The 18,852-nt window shown below is 37.0% G+C and overlaps 1 long non-coding RNA gene across 2 annotated transcripts in view; it reads left to right on the top strand.

Moving 5' to 3' along the window:
- LOC132371538 (uncharacterized) overlaps positions 1-18,852 on the top strand; it is a 49,859-nt gene that overhangs the window by 28,601 nt on the left and 2,406 nt on the right. The window contains exons 2-4 of one of the 2 annotated variants that reach the window (XR_009504870.1): positions 15,264-15,339; positions 16,531-16,633; positions 18,060-18,154. This is a non-coding gene — a long non-coding RNA (uncharacterized LOC132371538). Of the gene's footprint in view, positions 1-15,263; positions 15,340-16,530; positions 16,634-18,052; positions 18,155-18,852 lie in introns of both variants that reach the window. The other variant, XR_009504869.1, reaches the window with a different exon arrangement.

Below are 18,852 nucleotides of genomic sequence, written 5' to 3'. Positions count from 1 at the left end.
TCCCTGTTGGCATGCTCTTTTCTCCCTTTCTTTACTTTTTGTGCATTTACTCTAGGTTTTTGCTTCACAGTTACCGTGAGGCTTACGTAAGATACCTCATAGGTAAAACAGTTCACTTTAAGCTGACAGCAACTTTGATCATCTACAAAACGTTCACCATTTTACTTCCCACCTTTTGTATTTTTGATATCATTATTTACCTCTTTTCATACTGTATACTTGTTAAAAAATAATAGTATCTATAATTATTTTTAATACTCTTTTTCATTGACTTTTATGCTATAGTTAAGTGGTTAACCTATCATCATATTACAGAATTAGTTTCCTAAGTCTGACTACTATATATTTACTTTCCAGAGTGTTGGATATTTTTCCATGTTTTCATTTCACTGATTAGTGTTTTTAATTTTATCTTGAAGAACTCCTTTGAGCCCTTCTTCCAAGGCAGATCTAGCAGTGATGAACTCCTTCAACTGTTATTTGTCTGGAAAAATTCTTTATTTCTCCTTCATATCTGACATATATCTTTGCCTGATAGAATATTCTTGGCTGGCAGTTTTTTTTTTTTAATCACTTCAAGAATGTCATCCCACTGTCCTGGTCTTACAGGGTTGAGATATCCAATGATAGCCTAATGGGAGTTACTTTGTACGTTATAATGTTCTTATCCCTGGGTACTTTAGAATTCTTTATCTTCGATTACTAGATCTTTGATTATTCTAAGTTAATTTTATCTTTGATGATGACAGTGTCATTATAATGTGTTTTAGAAGGTCTTTCTACATTAAGATAATGGGTGATCTACTAGCTTTCTACTAGCTTTGTAAACTTGGATGTCGAACTCTCCCCACATTGGGGATGTTCTCAGCTATTATTTCTTTAAATAAACTTTCTGCTCCTTTCTCCCTCTCTTCTCTTTCTGGAAATTCAATTATTCTAATATCTGTACACTTGATAGTGTCCTGTGGATCATGTAGGCTGTCTTACCTCCTTTTCATTCTTTTCTTTTTTGAACATTTTATTTTATTTTTAAATTTTTGACTGTGTTGGGTCTTCATTGCTGCACACAGGCTTTCTCTAGTTGCAGCAAGCGGGGGCTACTCCTCATTGCTGTGAGTGGCCTTTCATTGCGGTGGCTTCTTTTGTTACAGAGCATGGGCTCTAGGCACACGAGCTTCAGTAGTTGTGGCACGGAGGCTCAGTAGTTGTGGCTCACGGGCTCTAGAGTGCAGGCTCAGTAGTTGTGGCACACAGGCTTAGTTGCTCTGTGGCATGTGGGAATCTTCCCAGACCAGGGGTCGAACCTGTGTCCCCTGCATTGGCAGGCGGATTCTTTTGTTTTGTTTTATTTATTTATTCATTTATTTATTTATTTATTTTTATACAGCAGGCTCTTATCAGTCATCAGTTTTATACACATCAGTGTATACATGTCAATCCCAATCGCCCAATTCATCACACCATCCCGCCCCCCCCCCAGCTGCTTTCCCGCCTTGGTGTCCATACGTTTGTTCTCTACATCTGGGTCTCAATTTCTGCCCTGCAAACCGGCTCATCTGTACCATTTTTCTAGATTCCACATATATGCGTTAATATACGATATTTGTTTTTCCCTTTCTGACTTACTTCACTCTGTATGACAGTCTTTAGATCCATCCACATCTGAACAAATGACCCAATTTTGTTCCTTTTTATGGCTGAGTAGTATTCCATTGTATATATCAAGCACATCTTCTTTATCCATTCGTCTGTCGATGGGTATTTAGGTTGCTTCCATGACCTGGCTATTGTAAATAGTGCTGCAATGAACATTGGGGTGCATGTGTCTTTTTGAATTATGGTTTTCTCTGGGTATATGCCCAGTAGTGGGACTGCTGGGTCATATGGTAATTCTGTGTTTAGTTTTTTAAGGAACCTCCATACTGTTCTCCATAGTGGCTGTATCAATTTATATTCCCACCAACAGTGCAAGAGGGTTCCCTTTTCTCCACACCCTCTCCAGCATTTGTTGTTTGTAGATTTTGTGATGATGCCCATTCTAACTGGTGTGAGGTGATACCTCATTGTAGTTTTGATTTGCATTTCTCTAATAATTAGTGATGTTGAGCAGCTTTTCATGTACTTCCTGGTCATCTGTATGTCTTCTTTGGAGAAATGTCTGTTTAGGTCTTCTGCCCATTTTTGGATTGGGTTGTTTGTTCTTTTACTATTGAGCTGCATGAGCTGTTTATATATTTTGGAGATTAATCCTTTGTCCGTTGATTCGTTTGCAAATATTTTCTCCCATTCTGAGGGTTGTCTTTTCGTCTTGTTTATGTTTTCCTTTGCTGTGCAAAAGCTTTCATGTTTCATTAGGTCACATTTGTTTATTTTTGTTTTTATTTCCATTACTCTAGGAAGTGGATCAAAAAAGATCTTGCTGTGATTAATGTCAAAGAGTGTTCTTCCTATGTTTTCCTCTAAGAGTTTTATAGTGTCCGGTCTTACATTTAGGTCTCTAATCCATTTTGAGTTTATTTTTGTGTATGGTGTTAGAGAGTGTTCTAATTTCATTCTTTTACATGTAGCTGTCCAGTTTTTCCAGCACCACATATTGAAGAGGATGTCTTTTCTATTATATATTCTTGCCTCCTCTGTCATAGATTAGTTGACCATAGGTGCGTGGGTTTATCTCTGGGCTTTCTATCTTGTTCCATTGATCTGTGTTTCTGCTTATGTGCCAGTACCATACTGTCTTAATTACTGTAGCTTTGTAGTATAGTCTGAAGTCAGGGAGTCTGATTCCTCCAGCTCTGTTTTTTTCCCTCAAGACTGCTTTGCCTATACGGGGTCTTTTGTATCTCCAAGCAAATCTTAAGATTTTTTGTTCTAGTTCTGTAAAAAATGCCATTGGTAATTTGATAGGGATTGCATTGAATCTGTAGACTGCTTTGGGTAGTATAGTCATTTTCACAATATTGATTCTTCCAATCCAAGGACATGGTATATCTCTCCATCTGTTGGTATCATCTTTAATTTCTTTCATCAGTGTCTATGGTTTTCTGCATACAGGTCTTTTGTCTCCTTAGGCAGGTTTATTCCTAGGTATTATATTCTTTCTGTTGCAATGGTAAATGGGAGTGTTTCCTTAATTTCTCTTTCAGATTTTTCATCATTAGTGTATAGGAATGCAAGAGATTTCTGTGCATTGATTTTGTATCCTGCTACTTTACCAAATTCATTGATTAGCTCTAGTAGTTTTCTGATGGCATCTTTAGGATTTTCTATGTATAGTATCATGTCATCTGCAAACAGTGACAGTTTTACTTCTTCTTTTCCAATTTGTATTCCTTTTATTTCTTTTTCTTCTCTGATTGCTGTGGCTAGGACTTCCAACACTATGTTGAATAATAGTGGCGAGAGTGGACATCCTTGTCTTGTTCCTGATCTTAGAGGAAATGCTTTCAGTTTTTCACCATTGAGAATGATGTTTGCTGTGGGTTTGTCATATATGGCCTTTATGATGTTGAGGTAGGTTCCCTCTTTGCCCACTTTCTGGAGAGTTTTTATCATAAATGGGTGTTGAATTTTGTCAAAAGCTTTTTCTGCATCTATTGAGATGATCATATGGTTTTTCTTCTTCAGTTTGTTAATATGGTGTATCACCTTGATTGATTTGCGTATATTGAAGAATCCTTGCATCCCTGGGATAAATCCAACCTGATCATGGTGTATGATCCTTTTAATGTGTTGCTGGATTCTGTTTGCTAGTATTTTGTTGAGGATTTTTGCATCTATATTGATCAGTGATATTGGTCTATATTTTTCTTTTTTTTGTAGTATCTTTGTCTGGTTTTGGTATCAGGGTGATGGTGGCCTCATAGAATGGTTTTGAGAGTGTTCCTTCCTCTGCAATTTTTTGGGAGAGTTTGAGAAGGATGGTTGTTAGCTATTCTCTAAATGTTTGATAGAATTCACCTGTGAAGCCATCTGGTCCTGGACTTTTGTTTGTTGGAAGATTTTTAATCACAGTTTCAATTTCATTACTTGTGATTGGTCTGTTCATATTTTCTATTTCTTCCTGGTTCAGTCTTGGAAGGTTATACCTTTCTAAGAATTTGTCCATTTCTCCCAGGTTGTCCATTTTATTGGCATAGAGTTGCTTGTAGTAGTCTCTTAGGATGCTTTGTATTTCTGCAGTGTCTGTTGTAACTTCTCCTTTTTCATTTCTGATTTTATTGATTTGAGTCCTCTCCCTCTTTTTCTTGATGAGTCTGGCTAAAGGTTTATCAATTTTGTGTATCTTCTCAAAGAACCAGCTTTTAGTTTTATTGATCTTTGCTATTGTTTTCTTTGTTTCTATTTCATTTATTTCTGCTCTGATCTTTATGATTTCTTTCCTTCTGCTAACTTTGGGTTTTGTTTGTTCTTCTTTCTCTAGTTCCTTTAGGTGTAAGGTTAGATTGTTTACTTGAGATTTTTCTTGTTTCTTGAGGTAGGCTTGTATAGCTATAAACTTTCCTTTTAGAACTGCTTTTGCTGCATCCCATAGGTTTTGGATCGTCGTGTTTTCATTGTCATTTGTCTCTAGGTATTTTTTGATTTCCTCTTTCATTTCTTCAGTGATCTCTTGGTTATTTAGTAACGTATTGTTTAGCCTCCATGTGTTTGTGTTTTTTATGTTTTCTTCCCTGTAATTCATTTCTAATCTTATAGCATTGTGGTCAGAAAAGATGCTTGGTATGATTTCAGTTTTCTTAAATTTACTGAGGCTTGATTTGTGACCCAAGATGTGATCTATCCTGGAGAATGTTCCTTGCGCACTTGAGAAGAAAGTGTAATCTGCTGTTTCTGGATGGAATGTCCTATAAATATCAATTAAATCTATCTGGTCTATTGTGTCATTTAAAGCTTCTGTTTCCTTATTTATTTTCATTTTGGATGATCTGTCCATTGGTATAAGTGAGGTGTTAAAGTCCCCCACTATTATTGTGTTACTGTCAATTTCCTCTTTTATAGCTGTTAGCAGTTGCCTTATGTATTTAGGTGTTCCTATGTTGGGTGCATATATATTTATAATTGTTATGTCTTCTTCTTGGATTGATCCCTTGATCATTATGTAGTGTCCTTCCTTGTCTCTTGTAGCATTCTTTATTTTAAAGTCTATTTTATCTGATATGAGTATTGCTACTCCAACTTTCTTTTGATTTCCTTTTGCATGGAATATCTTTTTCCATCCCCTCACTTTCAGTCTGTATGTGTCCCTAGGTCAGAAGTGGGTCTCTTGTAGACAGCATATATATGGGTCTTGTTTTTGTATCCATTCAGCAAGCCTGTGTCTTTTGGTTGGAGCATTTAATCCATTCATGTTTAAGGTAATTATCGATATGTATGTTCCTATTACCATTTTCTTAATTGTTTTGGGTTTGTTTTTGTAGGTCCTTTTCTTCTCTTGTGTTTCCCACTTAGAGAAGTTCCTTTAGCATTTGTTGTAGAGCTGGTTTGGTGGTGCTGAATTCTCTTAGCTTTGGCTTGTCTGTAAAGCTTTTGATTTCTCCATCATTTCTGAATGAGATCCTTGCCAGGTAGAGTAATCTTGGTTGTAGGTTCTTCCCTTTCATCACTTTAAGTATATCATGCCACTCCCTTCTGGCTTGTAGGGTTTCTGTTGAGAAATCAGCTGTTAACCTAATGGGAGTTCCCTTGTATGTTATTTGTCATTTTTCCCTTGCTGCTTTCAATAATTTTTCTTTGTCTTTAAGTTTTGCCAATTTGATTACTATGTGTCTCGGCGTGTTTCTCCTTGGGTTTATTCTGTATGGGACTCTCTGTGACCCCTGGACTTGGGTGGCTATTTCCTTTCCCATGTTAGGGAAGTTTTCGACTATAATCTCTTCAAATATTTTCTCGGGTCCTTTCTCTTTCTCTTCTCCTTCTGGGACCCCTATAATGCAAATGTTGTTGCGTTTAATGTTGTCCCAGAGGTCTCTTTGGCTGTCTTCATTTCTTTTCATTCTTTTTTCTTTATTGTGTTTCGCGGCAGTGAATTCCACCATTCTGTCTTCCAGGTTACTTTTCCGTTCTTCTGCCTCAGTTATTCTGCTATTGATTCCTTCTAGTGTAGTTTTCATTTCAGTTATTGTATTGTTCATCTCTGTTTGTTTGTTCTTTAATTCTTCTAGATCTTTGTTAAACATTTCTTGCATCTTCTCGATCTTTGCCTCCATTCTTTTCCAAGGTCCTGGATCATCTTCACTCTCATCATTGTGAATTCTTTTCCTGGAAGGTTGCCTATCTCCACTTCATTTAGTTGTTTTTCTGGGGTTTTATCTTGCTCCTTCATCTGGTACATAGCCCTCTGCCTTTTCATCTTGTCTATCTTTCTGTGAAGGTGGTTTTTGTTCCACAGGCTGAAGGATTGTCGTTCTTTTTGCTTCTACTGTCTGCCCTCTGGTGGATGAGGCTATCTCGGCAGGCAGATTCTTAACCACTGTGCCACCAGGGAAGTCCCTCTTTTTTTTTTTTTTTCTCCTCCTACTGGGTTATTTCAAAGTTCCTGTCCTCTGAGCATTGATCCTATCTTCTGTTTGTTCTGTTCTACTGTAGGTGCTCTCTATCGCATTTTTCATTTTGTTTAATGAATTCTTCAGGTCTAGAATATGTTTGGTTCTTTTTCATGATTTCTGTCTCTGTTAAATTTCTCATTTTGTTCATGAATTGTTTTCCTGATTTTGTTGGCTTTCTATGTTTTCCTGCAGCATGTTTTCTCAAAAAAGCTATTTTTTATCAGCTAAGTCGCCAATTGCATGCTTTTGAATTTGGTTACTGGAGGGGAGGATTGTTATCTTCTAGTGATGACATGTTTCCTTAATTTTTCATGTTCTTGGAGCTTTGCATTGCTGTTTTCACATTTGAAGCAGTAGACTCCTCAAATCTTTACTTGTCTTCTGGTGGGAGATAGTCTTCATTTGTCTTGTTTATAGCTGGTACTTGTATGGATACACCTGCTCCATACATTTTGTGGCAGAATTTTTAAGCTTGCATGTTCTCTCGTTCTTACAACTTCCCAGTCTGGCTACTGGAAACGTCTCTTTTTTGTTTCCCAGAAGGTGGTAACATAGCTCAAGCTTTTAGTTTGTCATTAGTGCACAGACCCTGGCCTGTTTCCTGAGCTAACTCCCTGTCTATCAGAGTTTGTTTTCACAGCGGCACTTGAAAGTGCTGGAGCACACCAGGAGCTGGCCACAGAGTGGGGAGAGGTGTGGGTTTAGCACTTGGGGCATTGGGGTGTTTGTAGTCCCACTAGGGAGATCCCTTGGTATGTGGTTCTGCCAGAGGCTCATGGGTGTAGTTCCTGCTTAGTGTAGTCAGCAGGAACTGTGTCCCTGTAATGCCCTTTGATACTCTTATCTGCCTCTTTCTAGCTTTCCTCCCTCCCCCCAATCATGGGTGTCCCATCTCAGTGCTTTAGTTCTTCTGAAGAGAGGTGGGTTTCTCCAGCTGCATCTGGCACCACTGTAGTACCAGGGCACTCATTCATGGCTATCCTTTTCCCCTATGGGAGAGGTTGTCACTCCCACATAGACAGCTGCATGCAGTGTTGCTTTGGTGAGGGCAGGGGAGGGAGGGCTGCTGGTAAAATTCTTACGATGTTCACTATGTCCAAATTTGTGGGCTTTTCTTTTTGCCTCCAACAGTGTACTTGAATTCCCCTTTAGGAAGCTGGACTTCTGTTTCTCTCTGGTCTAATTTTCTGTCCAGGTCAGTGGGGATTGGACAGGCGTGTTGCTCTGCTTTTTCTACAGTGTGTACCAAGGTCTGTCTGCCTATTACCAGATGCACAAGAGGGCAAGACTCTTTCTGTGTCCCTTGGCATGTGGTGTTAGATCTCACAACTCCCACACAGACATTTTTGTTTGTGGACGGATGTCTAATTCTTTGCCGAATAGGGGGGACAAAAAGGACTATCTTATGTCGCATGATGCTGATGCTGTGTTCCAGATATTACTGATCTTAATTAACAACAGTCGCACGTTTTCAGGCAAGGGATATGCATCATTCAGAATTCTAAATATAGAACCACTGATGGAAGTGCAAATGGGTGGACAGTTATACATAAAACTCAAAATATATGCATAGTATTAAAACTCATTGTAAAGAAATATCAGACGTTCACGTAATTTATGATAAAATATTTATAAAAACATTTTGGTACAATTAAAGAAATGTAGGCCAGCTAGGTCCTTGTTGTTTATCTATTTTATATATAGTAGTGTGTATCTGTTAATCCCAGACTCCTAATTTATCCCCCTTTCCCCTTTCTTAACCATAAATTTGTTTTCTGTATCAACACACCACTTTTTCTTAATGTACCAGCAGGAACACTTAGGAGAGTTTCAAAATGCCAATCAGCAAACCATGCTTTGTCCCTTCCTAACCAGAAATATCAGCATGGGTCCTTTCAGCCTCCTCACTGTTGTGCAAAACTTGACCAAAACCCACCATACTTATGGGGCTAAGAATGGCTGCTCAAGTAATAGTAAAAAGTCAGATACACATTAGCCTCATAACTCCAAAGAATTATATTAAAGCATTGTTTCACATAGAATGATATGCCTATCATTGATGATGTAGGATATGTCTAGATTAGGAGTCTAAAAGACTTCAGGCCATGGGTCATATCTGGTCTGCTGTCTGTTTTTGTAACTATGGTTTTATTTGAACACCACCATGCCCACTGGTTTACATTGCTGTCTGTGGCTGCTGTTGCACTGGAATAGCAGAGTTGAGACGTACAGAGACTGTATGCCCTGCAAAAACTAAATCGTTACCTGGCTGTTCACAGAAAAAGTTTGTTGATCCTTGGCTTAAATGTCACATATTTATGGTTGTACATTAATGTTATTGTTTAATAGAGTATATGTGTGTATATGTGTGCACACACATATGTATATATAATACACACACACATATATATATATGACACACACACATGTATAATACCAAACTGATTTAAAACTATGGTTGTTTGAAATGGGGCTTCTTTTATTTAAAACGTGAGCTGAAAACGACATATACAAATAATGGTACAGGTGATGCATAGATATGAAAATTATGAATAAAATTAAACTGAGAAACCTGTTTTAAGAATAAACGGTCTGCAGTGTAAACTCTCTCAATTTTATATTAGTTTAAAAGATTGGCAGTAGGCAACAGTAAAAGCATGGAATGATTTGAAGACTGAGACTTATCAGTGGCCATAGGAAATCTCGGGGTTAAACTGTCCATACTAGATACACACACACATAAACCTATCAGAGTCAATAGACACAAGAATGCACTCACATAATTCTGAAGGATACACATAACAGTGGCAATCAGTGTCCTTGCCAGTAATATACAGGTTGTTCTGTGTAAGAAAAGGTTTTTCTTCAACATATAATTTCAGCATTACATATTTTTATAAATATTCTATGCTTTACTCTCAACCCTATTCTTTATGCAATACAACATTTTAAAGAGCTTGCTTGAAGCTAGGACTCCCCAAATAAGATATATTTACGTCAATAAAAAGTGCAAAGTAAAACATGTCCAAAGATTTGATGAAACTAAGTCTATATTAAGCTATTTAAGACTGTGAGTCGACTTAAATCACAATTTTACCCTATGAAAGCATCAAAAACACTCATCAATTCACCAGAACAAAGAAAAGAGAAGGGTGGGGATATCCTGAGTCCAATTAATTTGACCTCTAAACACTGTGTATTGTCATATTATTGAGGAAAGGGACTGTGTCATACTGCTTTAGTATTCCCAGCACCTAACACAATGCCTAGCATATGGAAGCACTCAGAACATTTGCTGAATGGATGTATTAGGAAGCGTACGTTTTTCTTGTCTGAATTTCCTTTCTTAAGGTTATTTAAAGAGAAAGAAAACCATTTTTTTTCTAGACCTCAAAGTTCATTATGAGCAAATTAGTTAATGGCTTTCTAAAGATACTTTAGAAATATAGGATGATATTTCATGGAATATTAATGTTTAAGCTCTTTGGAAATAAGAATTATAGACCTGGATACTAAAAAGAAGAAGTCAGAAATGTTTGACCTGCAAAACGGTATACTTTGAGGTTTGGCTGACACAGTAACATTACTCTGTTCCTTCCCAACTGGTTCAGCCTTCTCTGCTCCTCTAGGTGGCTGGAGCAAATGCATCCTTGACCCAAAATGAAATGTTTCATCTGCTAGTTTAAAGGCTGTTTAAAAAATAACGACTTTTTAGCAGTCAATGCTTTCCTCTGAAATACTCTGCTGATTCACAAAGCTGTCTGAGAAATTCATGATGTCGCTGCAGTATCAGCCTGAATGAGGATAAAGTACCCATTTGGAGATCAGAAAATTTACTTTATTGGCTAAAGGGCTACTCCCCTTTGGTATAAAGAGAGGCATTAGAAAATCTATTAAGACTGAGTTATATTCTGCAGTCACCATCTTTTCTTGTTGCAATTAGTATTTCATTTTAATTGTGCTGCTGTATAATTTCTTATGAAAAGCTATTCAGTGTGAACTCAGAACATGTTTTTTTCCCCCCAATAGACTATGGGTCCATGGAACACTTTGTTCAATTCCATGGGTTATAAAGAGAGGTATGGCAACTTTTACTTTACGAGGTCAAGGAACTTAGGGCATATTTGAAGTGTTTTCCTCTTATATCTACCTCTTTTGTTGTTATTCTTGCTGCTGTAACAGGAAAATGGATATATGTATCTTTTGGACTCAAGCTGTAGTTTGGAATGCCTAGTGAATTAGAGTCTGCTTGTCTCTCATTTTTGAGGCCACTCCGTATAGATGATCCCTGGCAGCATGTTCATAGCTTCTTTTTATAAAATACAGACAGTTTCTTCTCTTGGAGAAAAAAACTGAAACTTTTTTTCTATTTTCTATTTTTTACCTTTCTTTACCTATCAGACACTTCTAATAACTATTCTACATAGCCTCTCCAATTTCCTCAGTCACTGAGCCGTTACTCAGCACTTACTATATGACAGGTTTTTTTGGTTTGTTTTTGTTTTTAAGGTATGCTGGTTAAAATATAAATAAAACATTCTCTGCCCTAAGAAGCTCATAGTATTTTGGGAAAGACAGACATGTAAGCAATTAACTTATTTTTTAAATTTATTTTGTTAATTGAAGGAGAGTTGATTGACAATGTTGTGTCAATCTCTGCTGTGCAGCAGAGTGCCTCAGTTATTTATACACATATACACATTCTTTTATTATTTTCTTTTCCATTATGGTTTATCCCAGGATTTTGGATATAGTTCCCTGTGCTATACAGCAGGACCTTGTTGTTTATCCATTCTAAATGTAACAGTTTGCATCTACCAACCCTGAACTCCCAGTTCATCCCTCTCCCTCCCCCCCTCCCCCTTGGCAACCACAAGTCTGATCTCTATGTCTGTGAGTCTGTTTCTGTTTCATAGATAGGCTCATTTGTGTCATATTTTAGATTCCACATATAAGTGATATCATATGGTATTTGTCTTTCTCTTTCTGACTGACTTCACTTAGTATGATAATGTCTAGTGGCATCCATGTTACTGCAAATAGCATTATTTCGTTCTTTTTTTATGGCCGAGTAATATTTCATTGTATATATGTACTACATCTTTTTAAAAATTAGTTAATGTATTTTAAAAAAATGTTTATTGGAGTATAGTTAATTTACAATGTTGTGTTAGTTTCAGGTGTACAGTAAAGTGAATCTGTTATACATATACATATATATATTCTTTTTTAGATTATTTTCCTGTTTAGGTCATTACAGAGTACTGGCTAGAGTTCCCTGTGTGATGCAGTGTATCCTTATTAGTTATCTGTTTTATGTATAGTAGTGTGTACATGTCAATCCCAATCTCTCAATTTATCCCGTCCCCCTTCTCCCCCTTGGTAACCATAGGTTTGTTTTCTACATCTGTGATTTCTGTTTGGTAAATAAGTTCATTTGTATGTACCACACCTTCTTTATCCATTCATCTGTTGATGGACATTTAGGTTGTTTCCATGTTTTGGCTATTGTGAATAGTGCTGCTATGAACATAGAGGTGCATGTATCTTTTTGAATTATAGCTTTGTCTGGCTCTATGTCTAGGAGTGGGATTGCTGGATCATATTCTTAGTAACTCTATTTTTAATTTTTGTAAAACTAGTTTTTACTTTTAGTTTTCTGCCATACTGTTCTCCATAATGGTTGTACCAATTTTACATTCCCACCAACAGTGTAGGAGGCTTCCCTTTTCTCCACACCCTCTCCAGCATTTATTGTTTGTAGACTTTTTGATTATGGCCATTCTGACCACAGTGAGGTGGTGCCTCAGTGCAGTTTTGATTTGCATTTCTCTAAGAATTAGTGATGTTCAGCATCTTTTCATGTGCCTACTGGCCATATGTATGTCTTCTTTGGAGAAATGTCTGTTAAGGTCTTTTGCTCATTTTTTGACTGGGTTGTTTACTTTTGTTGAGTTGTATGAGGTGTCTGTATGTTTTGGAGATCAAGCCCTTGTCGGTCACATCGTTTGCAGATATTTTCCCCCATTCCATAGGTTCTCTTTTCTTCTTTCCTTCCTTCCTTCCTTTCCTTTGCTGTGCCAAAGCTTGTAAGTTTGATTAGGTCCCATTTGTTTATTTTTGTTTTTATTTCCATTGCCTTGTCAGTCTTACCTAAAAAAACATTGGTATGATTTATGTCAGAGAATGTTTTGCCTATGCTCTCTTCTAGGAGTTTTATGGTGTTATGTCGTATGTTTAAGTCTTTAAGTCATTTTGAGTTTATTTTTGTAAGCAATTAACTTATGCTCAAAGAGTTTTGGGGGTGATTTCTTCTTACTGAGATCAAGGAAGGCTTCACTGAAGCCCTGGAATGTAGAAGTGGGCCTTTCAAGAAGGAGGGGATATGGGGATATATGTATACATATAGCTGATTCACTTTGTTACATAGCAGAAACTAACACAACATTGTAAAGCAATTATACTCCACTAAAGATGTTAAAAAAAAAAAAAAGCCTATTTATTTAAAAACTTAAAAAAAAAATAATGAAAGATAATAGGGGAAACTGTGCAGGAGGAGAGGCGCTAAATGAGAGCTCTGTATAATTTCTGCTCAGTCTTTCTGTAGACCTAAAACTGCTCTAAAAAATAAAGCCTGGTATTTTTAAAAGATACCAAAAAAAGAAAAAAAGAAAAAAAGAAGTGCGCCTGAGGGAGAAGACATTCCAGGCTGAAGAAACAGTGTTAGCGTATGCATAATGTTATCAAAAACCATGAAAAGTCCAAGTAGCAATGAGTAGTCCTCTGTGGCTGAAGAGTTGAGTGATTGATGACACAAAATACAAGTTGGAGCCAGGTTATTGAGAACTGAATGAGTAATTAAAATGTTAAATTTTATGCATTAAGCAGTGGGGAGTCATTGAAGATTTTTCAAGCAGAGGAGTAGAAAGGTCTGACTTAAAGTTTAGGAAGGTAACTCATATCTATGTAGAGGACAGGTTGGAAAGTCAAAGACAGAAAATATGGGAGAAATGCTAGTTAGACATTTTAGTAGGAGAGAAGTATTTATCTTGTTTTGAATTGCTTCCTTCACAGAGAAATAGTTTTAATTCAGTATCTTATAACCAACATCCTAAATGTTAGATGAGAGCAACTTTCCTTAATCAGTAGTCACCATATACCCTTGATATACTCAGGTCTTGTTATTGACTGGATTGTGTCCCCCCTGAAAATTCATATGTTGAACCCCGAACTCCCATGTGTCCTTAAGAGAGGTAATTAGGGTTAAAACAAGGTTGTAAGAGGGGCCCTAATCCAACAGGACTGGTGTCCTTATGAGAAACAGACACCAGAGATCTTTCTCTTTCTGAGGAAACAACAGGAAGGAGGCTGTCTGTCTACAAGGTAGGAAGATAGGTCTCACCAGAAACCAACACTGATGGCACCTTGATCTTGGACTCTACCCTCCAAAACTGTGAGAAAATACATTTCTGTTGTTTAAGATACCCAACCTGTGTGGTTTTTTTGTTTGTTTGTTTTTGTTTTTTTACGGCAGCCAGAGCAGACTAATACAGACCTAGAAGTAAAGTCTTCTTGTCTTCAAGTTCCATACTGCCCCTTTGTCTTTTTCCAGGGATACTGTTTTCTAAGTCTGAGGCATCAGAAACCAGGGAGCATTCATTAAGGTATCACTCCTCTCAAGTGCTCATGGCAATTGAGAGGAAAAGAGGGAGTAGATTAAAGAGGTAATTGTTCAGATAGAAACAAGTTGATTGGATTTAGAGATAAAGGAGAGAGACTTTTGAAAAACAACACATCTTATTCCATCTGAAGTTCTTAATCTTTCTTCATGATTATTCTGCTGAAAACCACCTCTTGAATATAAAGAAGCACCTCCAGATCCATCAGGGAGGTGTGTGGTTTTCCATCGTGAACCTGACCTCAGTTAGGTTTGATATCTCTGGCTTCTACTACTGCACTGTGCTATTTTTCTTTTTCTTTCTACTACCTTGTAAGTAAGTGTTGTTCATATATTTTAAGATTCTGTCTTTGGCTTCTGCCCCTTTTCCCCACTTTTTAGCTAGGAGAGGTCAATTGCTCCTAAGATTTCTATTAAAATACTTTTGTTTTACAACTGAAATTTATAAATGTACAGTGCCATATCTTCAAGTTTCATGTCCATGAGTGGCCTCTGGATATTTCCAGTTAAGTGTCTTAATAGCAATGTATTTCATTTGTGTAACTAACTCAGTGGTTGACAAAGCACCTTCATATATATACGTATATACTTGTTTTCCCCCATATCAGTACTCTATAAGGCATGTGGTATTAATTCTGTTTTATGTTTAGGATGCTTACTCTCAAAGTGGTGAATTTTACAAGTCATAAAATAAGTCATATAAGCAAAAATCATTCAGATGTCAAGCCTAGAGATATTTAGACAGGTCTAAAACTTCTCCAAGCAAGTCTAAAACTGGTCAAAAAGACTTAAATAAAACTTCGTGTTACCAACATTAGTTGCAAATGGTCTCCCCTTCTCAAATTTCTTAGTTGTTATCAGCGCTATCATTTTCTTCATCAGCCTGTCATCAAGCCCAATACCTGAAACTCAATAAGTGTTTGTTGAAAGTATAGTGAAATGACTAAACAAATGGTTCTTAAAGTTGATTTTCAATTTAATGCCTCGTGAAATCATTTACAAAGTCATTAATCATTCCACATTCTTCATTCCTACTGCAGTCACCCGGGATGTTGGAAAGAAAGAACAAACAAGAGGATGAGCACAAAGAAATACGGATTTTTGGATCCATATTCAGTAAGGAATTTATTTTTCTTAAAGCCAGTGTGAAATTATCATGAGTGAGTATTTAAAGATAAATGTATCTTCAAAGTTATATAGTAAAAATAAATCTTTGATTTTTTTAGTTACACACTGTTTCTGTTTACAAACCACATACTTAGCACACAAAATAGCAATAATACTGGAAATGTGGTCTCTCGATACTATTATTGGTCTTTCTAGCAATTAAAATTAGGTTTAAAAAAACGATGGCATAAAATATTATGTTAAGACCTTGCCTGATGTAGTTTTAGAAATTTAGGAAGTAATATTGGTGACTAGTGACAACGTAAGGAAGACTAAACATTTCTTAATCAAAATAAATGTTTATTCTGGTCTGGAGACCATTTCTTATTTGATCATCCTTGGAAAATATAAAATGTCAGAGCCATTATTTTTTATTAACTGGATCTGGCATGGGCATAAATAGTAAATTGAACTATCTTTTGTGTGGTGGTGGGCATTAAGAGAAAATTGGGCTGAAAAACTATTCAGACTTAAAATATATCTCATGTAGGTACTTATAGATGTGTAAATCAATTTTTAATAGAACTTTTATAAAATAAATGAATATCTCATATAATTTTGGTAAAATACAAATAACCTGTCTTGTCACACAAGGGGTAGTTTGTATGTCTGGCTCGTCACAATTTTAATTGTAAATCTCAGGAAATGCAGAATATGACAATTAAGTTAGGAAGTGCTCAGTGGATTGCAGAGTAGTAAACTTTATTAAATTTCTTCATAAAATAACATTGACAAATAATCTAATACAGAGCTGTCTGTGCATTACTAGGTATTGCTGAAGGAACAAATAGCCAGCTCCAAATTCACTCAGAAGATGAGTTCTGCTAGTTTGTTCTCTGTAATTTACAGGTCGTTCTATGATAAAATTTTAAGTTATTTGGTTCTCTCTCCAAGCAAGCAGCACTTTAGAATAAGCGACATATCTAATAGTAGAAAACTACTATTTTAGTAGATTGTAGGAAATCAAATATAAACCTATCTATAGACACTAGTAGCTTAATATGAATTACAAAAGAAATTTGAATGAAGGAAGGAATATTGATAGGAAATATATGGGAATAATTTGCTATAACACATAAGCTGGAAGATCTGGGGAAAGAAATAAGTAAATTTCTTGGGACTTATCTTCTTTTTCTTTAGCTGGCATGATTTTTGATGGTGTCACAAGGCCCAAACCATGACTTGATAGATGATAACCATGGCACATGTACTTTTCTTCTCATAACAGTTGACAGTGTTCCAGGTAAGCAATGTCCAACTCCCATCCTCACTAATATCAGGTATAATATAGTATGTTAGGTTCAATAATAGGTGTTTTATGCCATGCATTTCTACATATACATCATTTACTACTGTCTTAAAACATGAACTAGATCAAAAATGGTTTTGAGCACTCTCTTCAAAATCACCTCTTAGTACATATCCAGAAAGTAGGAAAAATCATTTTGACATGGTTACTCTAATACTCCAGTAGTAGTGCCCTGATATTTTTCAGGACTCACTCACCTGTGTAAAACTCTGGGGTATTTATCATAGCTTTCAGAATGCTGTGGCACTTAACCTGTTACCGCAGCCTAGAAGGTGAAAAGAGCAAACCCAAATCCAAAACATAGTTGCATATCTGCCATTCACATCAGACTCATTATTTTTCTTAACATGAGCACAGATATGAGAATGTACATATATTTTCTCACAGAAAGTATATAAGCTGTGACTCAAAAATTTGGATCACTACCCCGAGGACCCCAAACTAAAACATGTATTTAAATCTTTTAATTTTTCTTGAATTCGCCTTAAGAGTGTAAAAAAATGTGGTAAGTGTCATGAGGATCGAAAGTATGTTGCTCTTCAGGATTTCTGCAGTAGCTCCTGACTTCAGCTGTCACGTGGGGGCTCTTAATTACTAGAATCACTGTTTGTAGTTTTAGGTTTCAATGTGGTGTTTATTGTCTCAAATAGAATTATTATAGACTAAATGTTTGTGTCCTTCGACAATTCATGTTTTGGAGCTCTAGCCCCCGATGCGATGATATTTAGAGATGGGGCTCAAGGGCAGCAGAACATTATACCCCAAAATATATGCAACTTTGGCATATTGATTATTTCCAGCTGTAGGCCCTGGAAAAACAGCAAATGCAAGGAGAGGCTTTTGCTCAACTCCCCTTATCTGCCTACAGACAGATCTTCCAAAAGGAATGAAATTGTCGTCATAAATCCCCTCCCTGGCCATCAACCAGGGAAGGCTGAGTGTTGACACCACACACAAACTATCACACCTCCCATCCATTCTTACAAGGGCCTATTCCTCTTTCCTAGAAACCATTGACAGTACACTCCCCTGAGAGGGCTACATCCTCCCTCCCCTTTTCCTATTATTGATGATATTTAATTCTGAATTCTAGGCCACCTTGGGGAGTAATTCATTTATCTCCCATGTTAATAAACTTCTGTTTTTCTCTTGTTAATCTGTCTTTTCTTACAAGGGCCTCATCTAAGAACTCAGAAGGATACAGGGAAAAATATTTTCCTCCCCTGCTGGGCCTTCCGTAGGTAATTAGGTTTCGAGGAGGTCATGAGGGTGGGGCTAGTGTGCTATGATGGGATCAGTGCCCTATTAGAAGAGACATAAGAAAACTTGATTCCTCTCTTTCCACTCTGTGAGGACACAGTGGGAAGATGACTGCCTGCAAGCCAGGAAGATGGACCTCATCTGTGAACAGTATTGGCCAGTACCGTGATCTTGGACTTCTCGGCGTCCAGAACTGTGAGTACCATATACTTCCTGAATATGGTATTTTGTTAGGGCAGCCCGAGCTGATTAAGACAAGCATGACATTTACCAGTAAGCTTAACCATGGATTTTGTTCTCCACTTTCACCTGGGTCAGCTGTCTACCCTGTAAAGCATATGTGTTGTCAACACATGGCCTCCCCATGACAAATCCTCATACTAGCAGCAGGGCCTTTCCCCAGTGTGCCTCGCATTATTTAAAACTTCCAATGGGGATACAAAAGAGTAATCATTTTAGAATAAATACCAGTCACCCAGACAAAATTGAATTAATCGAATCCTTCTGAATATATAAAATAACATTTCCTATTATTGTGTCATGCATTAAAAGCTTGGAATGATGAGATGGAGAATAAGGAGGGCAGTGACATCATAATTGGATCTGTATATCATCTTCAAATTTTTATTTTAAGTCCACTGTTTAAAATTTGGACAGCTTTACTCATGAAAGTAATGGTAAGAGTACGGGACAGAAGGTAACAAACCTATTCAGGTTAGGGTGGGCCTCCCTTGGCAGTGATGAAATCAGATTTGCAGGAGCAAGGGCTCCGTAATGAGTTCAGGATTCTGGGGAAGGAATGTAGGGAGGTGTGCGTTCTGACTGGGTCGGGGTGGGGGCTAGGATCTCTGTTACAGGGTAGAAATGGCGAATCTAAAGAAGGCACATTTAAG

This window comes from Balaenoptera ricei, chromosome 9 (genome assembly GCF_028023285.1).
Source record: "Balaenoptera ricei isolate mBalRic1 chromosome 9, mBalRic1.hap2, whole genome shotgun sequence".
Taxonomy (NCBI): Eukaryota; Metazoa; Chordata; class Mammalia; order Artiodactyla; family Balaenopteridae; genus Balaenoptera; species Balaenoptera ricei.
The sequence above is the reverse complement of the archived record's forward strand: the minus strand, read 5'-3'. Positions and strand labels throughout refer to the sequence as shown.